The sequence below is a fragment of the Phalacrocorax carbo genome, chromosome 16 (genome assembly GCF_963921805.1).
Source record: "Phalacrocorax carbo chromosome 16, bPhaCar2.1, whole genome shotgun sequence".
In the NCBI taxonomy this organism is placed as follows: domain Eukaryota; kingdom Metazoa; phylum Chordata; class Aves; order Suliformes; family Phalacrocoracidae; genus Phalacrocorax; species Phalacrocorax carbo.
The window spans coordinates 12,915,462-12,929,414 of record NC_087528.1 but is presented as its reverse complement, the minus strand read 5'-3'; the positions used below and the strand labels follow the sequence as shown (position 1 = coordinate 12,929,414).

Sequence of the window (13,953 nt, the reverse complement as noted above, 5' to 3'; positions counted from 1 at the left end):
ACCATCAAGTCATGAGGATAATCCAGAGCCTGTTGTTTTGTGCAAGGACAGACTGAACAGGTCCCATTTCTGACTGTCTCATCCATGCTGCCTGAGTCATCCTGAGGATGCCACAGATCTGAACCCCCTTTCTGGTATGCTCTGAAGGTCACCTCAACTGTGTACAGTGGTGACAACTAATGCCACAGTCCAAGGTAGATACAGTCTCTGTCTCTTTCTCCCACTCACTGTCCAGCTTATTTCCATCAAAATACCTTTCTGATCTACGCATCATGTCTGGCCCGTGTTCCAGCCCTGTCCCTGTCTCCTTCCCCAACTTCAAAACTAAGATTGTCATCCCAATTTATTTGATTGCTTTCTTGGGAAATATTGGTGCAGGAGAAGGCTTTGAAAGTGGTAAAAATTCACTCAGTTATGATTGCCATCCCCATTTCAGTGTCTCTTGTGCAGTTCCGCCTAAATATTTCAAGGTACTTCCTTCTTATCTGCATATGAAAAAGCAGCCAGCAGCTCTGAAAGGCTGGTTTAAAAAAATCCTGCAGCAGCTATCTATTCTGTTTTCGCTTGCTCTATACAAATCCTTATTCACTTGTAAAGGGTGAAAGCTCTGTAATGAGCATGATCATGACAGTGTACAATACCCTTGACAACGGGAGGAAGATCTGTCTTCTATGGCAGGTTGGAGGGAGATGCTGAGGGAGGCCGCGGACACGCTGTCCCAGTGCCTTCCTGCCATGTGCTAGCTGTGGCTGTCTGCACCCTCACGTGCTGTCAGGATCTGTGCTGCTGCTGCTTGCACGTGAAGAGTTTCAAAGGACTGCCAGCCACTTCAGGGATCCTGAGAAATAAGACCTGAAGCTCAAGATCTTCCAGAAGGCTTGTTTTATAACCAAAGGAGTGGCAGGGAAATAGGAAAGTAAGGTCTTAACGCAGTGCACTTGAACATGCAGTTCTGTGAATAGATGACACCAAGTGTCACCATACATCTGTCGGCACTGCACATGCAGGAGGCTGCAGGGGAGCCCAGGGACCTCACCAGAGGCAGGCAAAGCCGCTGGAACACAATCACTTTGCAGAACCCCTTCCTAGCATTCACCAAAAGGCAAGTCAGAACTGACGATACCTGTCATCGGGTGTTGCCTTGATGAGCCAGGGGAGGATGCTTCAGCATCAGTGAGATGTGGAGTCACTGGGCTATATGTGTGTTTATGTGGCAGAGTCTGGGCCAGGATCTACCACAAGATACAGAAAGGAGCTGGAAACTGCCAAGCTGCTGACGGGACCTGCCTCACTCTCTGCTTTGCTCTTGGAGGGCAGGGATGGGGAGGGAGCAGCCTGGCACACTGTGGGTACCATGTCCCTTGATAAGATATTTTATTGCCAGAGCTTAAACATTTGAGAGAGATAAACAGTGTGGGCGATGCAAGACAAAGTGCTGTGGCTTTGTGGGTTCAAAGGCACACATCCCTTTGGGCTGCACTCTTGCGTAGCACGGGAAGGTGGATCACACATTTATCTTCTCCTGCTTGTCTTTCCTCTCTACTGTTTAGATTCTTTTGTTTGCTGGCTTGTGCCAGCCCTGTACTTGCCTAGACACACCTGCAGCTGGTGAAGCCCACTCTCAGCAATTTGGAGCCTCCAGGAAGCAACACTTCTCCCTGGCAAGCCACTGGGGGCTATCAGCGGCCCACCAAGAGCTTAGACTGGGGTCAGCTCAACAACCACGTAGGATCTGCGTTTTGCTTGTGCTCGGTTTCCATGCAGCAGCTACAAGCACTCAGGAGGCCAAAGCTCCTGTCTCATCTGGGGAACAGGACAAAGCTGGACACCCCCCAAGCTGGGCGAGCCTCGGCAAGGACCCTGAGCTGCAAGCAGGTTGAGGCACCCTGAGAAGAAAGTTGACTTTTCAGTTGTGACCCAACCTCTTCCCAAGCAGTTGTTGATCAAGTCTCGCTCCCCTTAGCTGGAGTGTCCCGTTAGTCATTCAGGTCATACCAAACTGGAACGAACTGATGGTAATGCTGTGGGTTCACAGTATTAACTGTTTTACAAGGTGAACCCCTGCCCTGCGCACTTACGGGACAGCGTGAGCTCAAGGATGTTTCCTCCAGTCCCAATAGTTTGAGGCACTTAAGCCTCAGACCTGAATGTTCATAGTACTTTCCTCACCCCTCTTTAGCACTTAAACACCTAACACTTTAAAAAAGTAACTCTTTTAGAGTAACTTTGCCTTCCTCACTAACTGCAAAAGTATCATGATCTATGTTTTGTGTCCTGCACACTCGTGATCTCAACAGCACCTTGGGACGGTGAGATCCTAATATTCACACTGAGCCAAAAAGCATTGCTTGCTCTCTGTTCTGAATTCAGCACTTTTAATTCAATGCCTTTCAGTTGCTATACAGAGAGGGTGCGTAGTACTCGCCAAAATACCTTCTCTGTCCCAAATCTACTTTAAAAACTTTTATCTGCAGCTCCCTCCAAGCACAGACGCTTTGCCAGGCACATTTAAAGACTTTATTCATATTATACCTCCTAATACGAACCTCAGGTTATTCTCGTCACCTCTATTTGAACAGGCTCTATTTTTAGTTTCCTGGTTTAAAATGAATATGAGGACATTCCTTTTATAGACTGTACACTCTTGGTATCTGAGCATATCTTAAATTAATAACAGTAACATATACTTTGGAATAAAACTTTTGTTACATTTTAAACAATCGAGGCAGGTGGATGACATAAAAAGAATAGATAAGAGGATAAGTATCTTAATAACATTTTGAAGGGTTATGTTTCCAAAGAGAAATCTGTGAGTTGTGTGCACAGATATGGCCCCACATAAAGAGAAGATCTGCTCAGAAATATGGTTGTGTAGGATGAGGGTTTTTACTCAGCAGATCTGCATCTCTCTGTCTGCACTAACATTTTTCTTATCATAGCTGGGAAGGCAAGCCCCCGAGCCCAATCTGTCTCAGGCACTGATGACAGAATTTGAACAAACTCCCACTAGCAAAATCCGGTTTCATTCCTAGAGTCAGGGATCAATTTTCAGCCTGACCAGTAAATTCCTTTTCCTTCACATTATAAGCACATCTCTTCCAGGAACATCAGCTACATTAAAAAAAATAAATGGTTCTTACATGTCTTTAATTCTTTCCTGGTACAGAAGGGGAAGCACACTGGGAAAGCAAAGCCACCATTTTCTCAAGGGGCAGGCGTGCAACACCAGTACAGTATGGTCTGCATTGGCATACATAAGTTCATTTTCTGCAGCAGATCCAAGCCAGTGCCATTGAGATCAATTAAAAAAAACCAGTCTTTGGCAGAAAGTGGGCTTGGAATCAGCTCTTTAGTTGAGGAACTAGGCTGTCGTCCAGAAACTGTATGTCAACTATATGAATTACTGGCAAAAACCCAGTTTCTCTGTTCATTCACTTGATGCTAAGACTATCCGAGAGTCAGAAAAAAACTGTCATGAAGAGATCTATTCCAGCTCAAAGGCTTCTTGCTCCATGCATCTTCCTGCTACGGGCATTGTCTCATCATTTGTCTCCAGCTGAAACACTGCTTTCTGATCTGCAGCCACTAATTTAGAAGGAGAGTCAGTGAAAAGAGGTGCTTCTTGCTTTTCACCTGTCAGGCAAAAAACCACAGGTTCAATCTAACCACCAGTCTCTGAAACTGCCACAGGTCTGGGTTCTGGCACCTTTAGTCCATGAGAGTACCAGCAGCAGAACCGCGGCACTGCATGGAAATGATGACCTCATCCAGGAAAACCTTTGGAGAAATCATGACTGCCTTCATATAAGGAAATAAGGGCACACTGCTACAATAATTGATTGTGGGCGTCTGTTTTCAGGAGTGTGATGGCCACCGCATGAGGGATTTCAGGACCCTGCTGAGTTTTAAAGCCACTACCGGAAGAGTGTGGATGATAGAATGGGTTTACTCCAGTTCTGAGAAGAAACGGAGATGCTGTCAGAAAGGAAACAGCTGTCCTAGCAACAGTCAGGAGCCGAGCAGTGGGGAGGAGCTCAGCCCTCTGAAAGGGGCGCTTTCTGGCACAGCTGCTGGGGGACTCAGTGCAACCCCTCCTGGAGAGGAACCCGACGTCTCTGGCCAGTGCAATGAGTGTATTCTTCCCAACAGATGATAACTCTTAGGGCACTTGCTGATGCTCTAAGAGAGGCAAAAGGAAGACTGCAGCGCTTGCTTTGGAAAGTCCAAGCAAGGAGAAAACCCTCTACTCATCCTTCAGTCCATAGCCCTCCCTTGCTTCCCAACATAATCTGCTCTTCTTTTAGGGTTTCTTGGAGAACCTGCTGGCCCTACCACCTCCTGAGAACCTCCAGGTAACAAGTCATCTCCATCTTCAGGAAAATGACAGATGAGGGCTGCCCATTTCTTCTTCCCAAGTCCTGAGAGGACTGTGGCACTTTGACTCAACTGTCTACCTGCTCACATGGCAGCAGAAGCAGTTCCTGCCACAGGGGACTGTAAATTAATTTCCGCCTCAAAGCAGTTCCAAAGGACAGTGTAGGGCAGTTACTCCCCTTATCTCCTCCCTGCTCCTTGGGAACCCTGCATTTTTTGTTCCTGGAGAACAGTAGCAAATTTTGCACTGCACAGACTTCTCTCACCTATAAAAAAGGTATTCTACAACCTGATTTCATAACCTAAACTCAATCACAGCAATGTCACTCTGGCAGGCAGGAAATTGCTGAGCTCTGTCTCCCCCCAGGTGCACACAGAATAATTCAACAGTTCGAAATATCTTCCGGCTAAAGCAAGACCTTTCATGTACATGCCAGAGAGAAACTGCTCCTTCTCTGGAGCAAAAAACCAGGCTTTTGTTTTCTAAGACCTGGGCTTAACTGTGCAAACTTCTTAGCGCTTCCTCCAGCACCTGCTGTGCCATTCTATGAAAGCAGAGGCCTTACACTTGTGAGCGCTTTGTCTCCCACAAGCCCGAGGCTGCCAGCAGTCCACATCGCATCCTGCACACAGTGAAGAACAGAAGCAGGACAACAGTCAGCCTGGTCCTGCTGGTCACCTCAGCCCGTGACATCCGGACTGATGAAATGCGCAGGCTCTCCCCACTGAGTAGAGATGGATTTTGGCGCCTAGATGAATGTACAAGCCTGACTTTAAGCCAGAGAGGGCAGGAATCATCTGGCTTCACTACAGACCTCTAAAGTGTCCTTGCAGCCCCATGAATGGAAGATTAATGGCTCACTGATGAATGTCATCAGCATTAGTCACTATGAGACGGTCTAAATGGAAGGAGGTTCTCAGCCTATGGGACTTGCCCTGTCCTGGAACAGCAGAGCAGCCCTGTTTGGATGCAACTGCAGCTGACAGGACAAGAAAAGGATGAAAACATCTACATCTGCTATCTCTGAACCAGCAGAGAGATATATGCCAACAGCAGCAGGCCTTACACAACAGCAGATTACAGTTCAGCTTCTGTTATTTTGGCTAAGGCTAGATTAAGGGCCCAACACACTAAAAGTCACAGATTTTTTGCTTAGGCAAAGAGAGTTTTATTATCCTTTTGACTGCAAAACAAGTGCAGCAGGAAATCCCTCATTCAACTGTTTTACTGTGCACCTCGTGGAGCACGGACACCAGGCCTGTAGCAAAGTCATGGCAGTATTAAACAAAACTGACTTTGGGATAATATGAAGAAGAATTCCTCCAGCTGAGGAACAGAACAGGAACTAAATGGCTAGAGAACCACAGCGCTGTAAAAGTATGTCTGGGACAGAAAAGTGATGATGTAAACTGCAAAACTTAACATTCCTACTTCAAGAGATATTCAGCTGCACTACAGGTGTGCACACACAAGAAGGAATAAGACATATGGGGTGTGTCGACCGCTGGTTTGTCTCCATCTAGGGATCATGGTTCCCATCTTCAACCTGTGGCCTTTAGACACTACCACAATATAAACTAGTCACAGCAGGGGCCTGCATGCTGTCAAGAGATGGAGATTTATCTGTTCCAAAGAGTAGAAAAAGTCAATCAGTAAGTTCGAGTCTGTCTCTCAAGGATTGTCTGCAATTACTTTTGTGGCATTTGTTGTAAAAACCCCCTACAGTTGCCCACAGTTTTATACTGACTACTAAAGGATAAACTGAAGTTCCTAAGACCAAATAATTTCCCTATGAGCGAGCATCATATCTAGACAGTAAATCTGGAAAGTAGACCTGGGGTCTGTGCCTCCAAAGGCACTTCTCTGATGATGGCCAATATTCCTCCCACAGAACTTTAGAAGTTAAACTGTATAATATATTGCTTTTGCTATAGCAGTAGATCTTGGGGCCTGCCCAAGCTCTTCATCTGCCAAAATCTGACTACGGGATTCAATTGTTCTGGTGAGATCACAGATGCTTCAGAATTACAGATCCCTCTGCAAAGCCCACCCAGGAATCTCCAATTTTTTCATAATATTTGAATTTCTTATTCACAATCTGCAAGCACAATTAAGCCTGAAAGCTGACCTGCTAGAGAAACAGTATGCCAGCTCTAAGGGTAGTTCTTAATTTCAGTTAAAATCCCTGTTTGGGGAGATAACCAGCCTAAGATGCTCAGTGACACTGGTGGGAAATCGTAAGGGTTTTTATACATCTGTTCTGGATAATAAATATAGATCACTTTCTTCCAAGAGAAGTTTGTGGCATGCAGCTGAAGCTCCCTGTTTCATTGATAGCTGGACAGCAATGGCCAGCCTTTCACCAGCCTCCAGCTCAGTTTTCAAAGGTATCTGCCAAAATATCATGGAGAGTTGACAAACTCTCTGTGAAAGGGCATCAGATAATAGGCAGGGTTCTTTTCTTCTTCTCTCAGCTATTGTAATTTATTTTGATATACTGTTAGCACATAGTAAAAAGAAGAGAAATCCATTCTAGAGTAGTAGATTACTGAAAATCATCCATGGGAACTCAGAAGAGTGCTGGATGCAATGGAGTTTGTAGGACAATGAAGTGGGCAGCAAAATAATTCACTGACCACAGATGGAGAACGAGTTGACTGGTAACTTCTGTGATTTACATTTACAGGGAAACATAAGGTCCTCAGCAGTGGTGAAGGCTAGTTCCAAACTCCTGTGCATGCCTGGGTCTGTAGAAGGGACCACATGCTGGGGTCGAAAGCCAGAGATGCCCCATGACCTTTTGCAAAGTGCCAGGTGCAAGTTTAGCTCCAGTATTGCATGTGTCAGTACTAGTTGCCAAGACACACTGCTAATCCCAGTCTGAATGTGAACGCACAGAAAGGCACAGGGTGATCCTTCCCTGGCTCAGACATAAGATTCTGGGTTTAACTATCCCTCAGTGAGAAAGAACAAACAACCCACCCTGGCTGGCATCCTCTCTTCCCACCTCAGTCCTGCCCGTGTCCTCCAGGAAGCACATTTGATCAGGTCAAGTGAAAAATGCCATCAATTGGCCGAGGTGGTGAACAACATGATCTCCAAGAGACAAAAGGTGTCCTTTCCATGCCCCAGCAAGGCTGCCCGCGGGGGAAGCTCGCTTTCTTGCTGCAGGAAGCAGACTCCTTTCAATAGCTGGCTATGGAACAACCGTGGGCTTCTTGCCACAGGAAGCTGTATCTCCTGGCTTAGCAGTGATATATGTGCTCCGTGCCCTCACTGTGGTCATTTCTCTGCTGTTTCTTTAATAAGCTTGAGGAAGGCTCTCAGATTAGCTGCCAATCCTCCTTCTGCTCCTTGTTCATAGTGCGGGACACACTAGCTCAGAAAGCCACGGTCCAAAACGGTCTCTGCAGGCCGTGCTTCAGGCCAGGTAGTGGCTGGCTTGTCTGAAGACAGAGGGGCATGAACCCATCACCTTACTTTCTCAATGTACTTTTCAAAAGGTGAACCCAGGGATTGATGTGGTTTTGCTTATGCTCACCCCACTCCTTGCCTACAGCAGTGGCATGCTGCACAACCGCTGCAGGCATCCGTATGGTTTCCATGACCTCCACTCTCCTCCCACCCAGCTATTCAGAGGACTATAAAAAAAACAGAGCTGTCCAGACTCTGTTGAGAAATGGACAGTCGCGTCTGAAGTCGATTAAATAATTCAAAGCGGATTGAAATGCCCTATTGCGTAATGGAATCTTTCTGCAAAGCCGTGAAGCAGTTTCCACATCCCAATGATCCTATTTTCAAGTCAATACAATTAAGTGTCAGAATATGCAATAGCTGAAATTAATCCGGAATCAGAATGCAAGTGATATTTAGCACACACACTGCAAGATACCATCAAAATCATTAGATATTAACCAGGATGAACACAAAATGATTCATTGGGATGCAGCGGGCTCTGGCTTGACTTCTCTCCATTGATACAAAATGTCTAACAGGTGTTTAATGAGAAAAAGGACTCAACATACCTAACCCCCAATTTTTGCATAATCTATTCATGGCGTGTTACAGATGCAGATACCAAAAAAAAAATGACGTTTAAACTTCTCTCTTTTCCTGTATTAATGAGTTTACTGCAAGTGTGGATTACTAATGATGGGGGGAGGCAGCAAGTTCCATCATGGCACTGATTCACTGCATGTTTTGTAGCTGTGTTGGGCCGATGCTGGTGGCGACAGATGTAATCCAAGACCCCTAAATAACAAATTAAGGGTATGAACCAGCACTTTGGGAAAGAAAATGGAACACAAGGCAGCCAGACAAGTGACAAGGAACCAGCCACGACAGCAGGGAATCAGGGCAGTGTTGGAGAGAGGAATCAGAATCCTTAAACAGCTAATGATGATTAAATTAATAAACCTCTTTCCTCCCATTCATCTCTGAATCATATTTACATGCCAACAGACCAGTAAAACTGCTGGTTCCTGAGCTGATGCTTGTAAAAGGGGCTCAGTTCAGGGTCTCCAAAAGGAACAGCGGTGCGTGCAAAAGGGGGATGCATACAGTGTGTGTACAAAGGGAGGAAGCGGTGTCAGCCGGCATGAATACCGGATCCTGTTTTACCACGTTGTATCACGTTTAGTCTGTATGCAAAGCTTGCAGCATGCTGAATATTATAAATCCACTGAGGTGTCTGCATAAAGATTAGTTTGCATACAGATATGTCATTTATAAAATACAGAGCCTGTCACAGATATTATTCAGCTCGCAGAAAAACCAGTGAAGGTGGGAAGAATGTGCAAATGAGGGAACACAACGGATGGGTAGATCAAGATGTTTCAGGAAGGAGACGACCTGATCCTCATATTGACACGGGACGTCCCACAGCCCTATCATCTTCGACAAGGTTTTCTAAGAGTCACACAGGCACGAATTGTCAGTGATGTCTTGGGCAAACATAGACTTAGTCATGAGTCATTTACTCTGTGCTTCCTCTCTCCGTACAGCGGGAAGGCATCACCTTCCAGTGGGAGCAGCAGAGACACGGTGCTGGGAAAGCTCTGCAGCTCCCAGGCAAGAAAAAGATGAGAAAGTGGAGCTGCCACCCACCTCAGCTGGCTGAGACACCGAAGCAGCTCAGGAAGATCTTGGTTGCTAAGTATGATCTAGAGCTGCATTTGTCCTCTTTCATGTTTGCCTTTGTAGGAGGCTCTCTTATAAACAAACACAAATGTTAAACTGTCAGATAAAGCAAGCTGTTCCTTTATTCTAGAAACTTGTCTTGCAATAAGCCTGAGCGACCCTGCTGACATCTGGCCCTCCGTCTCCTGGTACCGGCCCGTGGGCTGGCTGTGGGAACACAGCGCGCTCCCAGAGTGGGCTGAATCTCCAGGAGGCCGCAGGGCACCACCCAACGCGGTGAAGGTCTGGCCATGGGCTGGCAGCACGAGGTGCCGGGACGGCGATGAGGTAGCTCCCTCAGCTTGTCAGAGCCTGCCGACAGACAAGCAAGCGGGGAGGAGCCAGAAGACTCAGCTGCTACCCCAAGCCTGGCAACTCCCCCTCCCATCCTGACACTACCTTGTCTCCTCTCACTCTCCCAAACCCCTGCAGCTTCCAAACCTCGAACCCAGGTGGTAGCCATCTTCCACTGCCCTGGCGCCATGGCATATATGGTCTGTTTGTCCCCAAAACAACTCATGCACATGCACATGGCCTGGGAGAGAAAGGTGATCATTTTCTAAGGTGGGACTAGATCAAGAACGATTTCCTCCTTTCGAACATGCACTAAAAAAAGCTGATTTGAGGGATCTACTGTCAACTGTGAAAAAGCAAGAAGTCAGCTGTTGCTGACCTCTCGCTTTCCCCTCTGCCTGTATGTGGACGCTGTGCACCGTTCCAGGGAACAAGGAGTGGGATATTTATCAGGAGATGGCAAAGGGTGAGGCTGTGTCTGGGGACGCTGATGTCTAGTTGGGTGTAAGGTCCTGTTAAAGGACATATACCATGTTCCCACACACCAGGCACATGTGCTCAACCAGGACCAGCTCAGGCTGGACAGCTGTAGCTCCCATGAAGGGCTGTACCATTAAAAGAGTGCCCTGACCCACTTTGCATGTGGTACAACCATGCGGCAGGACAGCAAGAACAGAGGCCCAGGCGGGCAAATCCCACATTCAGGCTGTAAATCTTGCCATATCTGCACCAAACACCACAAGATAAAATGTGGCTGTGGGTAGCTTTTATTGCTCAGTCACCAGGCTGCCTGCTCTGCACCAACATTGTTTTCACATTGCCCACAAGGCAGGATGCTGATGCGGCTCCCCAGGGATGCCAGCAAAAATGTAGTCGTCAGGTTTTAACAGCCACATCGCACTGACTTGGACACATGGTTCGTTTTTCTTTCCCTGCCTACTGGCACTTCTGGAGAACATCCTATGTGCAAATTCTAGTGGGATACTTGAAGAAAAGACACTCTTGCAGATGCCCTAACTCAGAGCACATCTCCCAGTGAATCCAGGAACAGTAAACGTTTGCAGCCTCGAACCCAAAGTGAGAGGTTCCATTTCTGGAAGTGTTATTGGGCAGGCTGTGAGGACACTTGACTCTTCCACACATGCTTTTCAAGTTGCAGCCCTGCCTCTGCTCCCCCTCAAGGATCTGGCATAAACTTACAAGATTGTAGGAAAAGTCCTGTTTTTCCCTATGAGAGGACCCTGCAGTAGAGGAGTCTAAAATCCCATATTCCTCCTGCCTCACTGTTCCCTGACCCCTAGCACTCAGCTCAACTGGGAAATCATGTTTTTCCAGAAAAAAAAACCTCACAATTTTTAATACTGTTGCAGAGTTACCAGGAAAACAAAAGAAGTGGTTTAGTACAGAAATGAGCTTATCATCTGCTCTACAGAATTTCTACTGCTGTCACAGGCTGCTGAAATACAAGGAGCCCAACTCCATTCGGAAACGGATTCAGATTTTCGAGATCTGAGGCTGGCAGCAAAAAAAAAACAAAATAAAAATTGCATTTTTACCTGAAAACTCAACAATCATGATCTGGAGTAGTTAACCTGGAGTAAATTTACTGCTCTTCAAGACTTGTTCACCCACTGTGGTCAAATATCCACGTGGGAGCTTGCTCCACGTTGTGTTTCAGCTGTGTGTTTCTGCACCAGCCTGTGTGACTGGGCAGAGCTCTGCAGAGCCCTGGCAGGACCGTGACCTTGGTCCGTGGCAGGGTAGTCTCAACCTGGGACATCGGAGAGTAGCAAGATTCTCTGAGAGACAGTGGGTTGAAGAAGCTGCTTTTTAAATTAGGTTAGGTTAGTGCACAGAGGGATGCGATAGCTCCTGTCTTCAGTGCTCCTACTTGTTTCACTGGAGCACTGAACTCCCACAGGAACTGGAGCAATAACAGCTACTCCTACACAAGCGAGTGCAGGTGGAATTCGTCTGCCTTCGTCTGATGGCTGAAAGACCTAGCTCCCCATGGCTCCCCTCTTGCTAGAGGTGGGGAAGAGGTGCCTGGTGCCCATCCAGTGAACACTCATTTAGAGGTGCTGGTGTCTGCCATGTGTCTCTACATGGCGTTAAAGCCTACTACCTCAGAATAAAATGTCTAACTTCTAGCTATCTAACATTAGATGAGATTAGCCCTGCCGTGTGTCTCACCATGAAGACCTTCTATGGCTTAAAGGCTTTGGATTCATTCCTAGATTGTCATGACAGACTGACAGTGAAGTCTTTTACCATGGTTTGAAGAACATCCTATGTAGTGATTTTATAGACTTAAACGCTAGGCAGTGATGCATTGCCCAATCGAGTGTCATATAAGAATCATAAATCATAATCTTGCAGGAGCTTGTGGATGTCAGACATGTGAATATGCTGATTTGGTATCCATGGTAGTTTGGCATGTCTCACATCTTTGTCTTCTACCCAAAATAGATTAGCTCTTAAATATTACTCAGCACTTGGAGTTCTGCCACAGCACAGAAGACAGTTGAGAAAACACCAAAAATGTGTCTCCCAGTGCAAAGAAATATTGAGATAAACTTCACTGGCTTCGTTCAGTCTAAAAGCAGAACCCTCTTCCATGGTGGTGTAGCAGCAAGGCGGGTTGAGGTTATTTGGCTAGATGGTAGTTGAGGGGGAAATATCAACGCGTGCACTGGAAGTGAAATAGGACAAAACGTGAGCATGAAGCCACTCAGGACTGTAACCCTTGCTGGAGCACTCATCTCTCCTGTCTGCAAGTACAGCTGGGTTGCAGTTCAAACTGAACACAGGAAATCTATGGTGTAGTATTTCCAGGAATAATGAAATGATATAGAGCAGAAAACTAATGCTAAGGCACATAAGTAATGTGTTACCTCCAAAGTCCCTGCTTTCACAGCACAAATCGGCAATCAGATCGTATTGCAGACAAAGATCGATCTACACATTTGCACAAGCAAACAAGGCAGTTTGCCTGCAGAATGTGCGGAGATGTTAATCATTTGCGCCATTCACGAGTGGGCCTCTGAGGTTGCTGTTAAGAAGTTAGAAGTTAACATTATGGTACTCTTCAAATGAAATCTGAATTTACACGTAGCTGAAAAATAAATTCAAAGGCCAATCCATTCTTTTATGTCCATAAACAGCCAAGATATAGTTTAATTTCTTCAGATCATAGAAGTCTTTCATTCACTTTGGAAAGCACCTCCCTATCTGACGGCTGTTGGAAGGGGTGGCGTCTGAACAATCTGGGCTCCCATTGGCCATTCTCCCACGTTCCCAGGGACAGGAAATGTGCCCTGCAGGGATTCCAGGAAAGCCAGTGGAAAAGGTGTGAAAACCACTGGCCCATCTATGGAAGAACAGAGCCCCTGAGACTCTTCAGTTTTATTCTTATCTGGGAAGGAACTGGGAAAAGTATATTGTACAGAAAACTGCTTGAAGATAATTCAAATGTCTGAGACAAAGATGCAGGTTTTACAGCCCTGCCTGGGGTTATGCATGTGCTTGCTGAAGGCTATCAGGACACACCACTCTGTAGACCATGCCTCTACTGGGGTACACCTGCTATCTCACCCTAAATATACTGTCAGGCCTGATGTGATATGACATGACTGTAAAACTCCTTTTGCATAGGGAGGAAAAGGGAGACCTTGTGTGAAATGCCACCCATGATTCCTTCCTTGAACCATTTCAGTTCCCAGCCCACACGAAAGTTCTCGGTGGTTTTCTCTGCTCTCCTTCCCCCGGTGCAGTGCCAGGCTGGAATTGCAGGGTATTGTATTACAAGTCCCACGGGTGCTGCCTCAGCCTCAGTAAACTTTATTTAAGCACACACAGACATACACAGACAATATACATATATTTGTTTCTTCTCTGACAGTTCTACAGGACCAACACTGCTTTGGATGACACTCGTGGAGAATTTGAAAAAGTGCAGGAAAGGTACGAAAAAATAAAGGTCTTTTAATAATTTGTGAGTCATGGTCATCCACAGAAACAACACAGGTGCATTCAACCAGGCGAGCACATGGACACGTCTCCACATACAGTACATTGTGTCTATATAGGTATCTCCACATACATTG

At 46.3% G+C, this 13,953-nt stretch overlaps 1 protein-coding gene across 2 annotated transcripts in view; it reads right to left on the bottom strand.

Annotated features, from left to right (window-relative positions):
- Positions 1-13,953, bottom strand: part of SHISA6 (shisa family member 6) — a 269,415-nt gene that overhangs the window by 191,308 nt on the left and 64,154 nt on the right. The window lies entirely within an intron of this gene.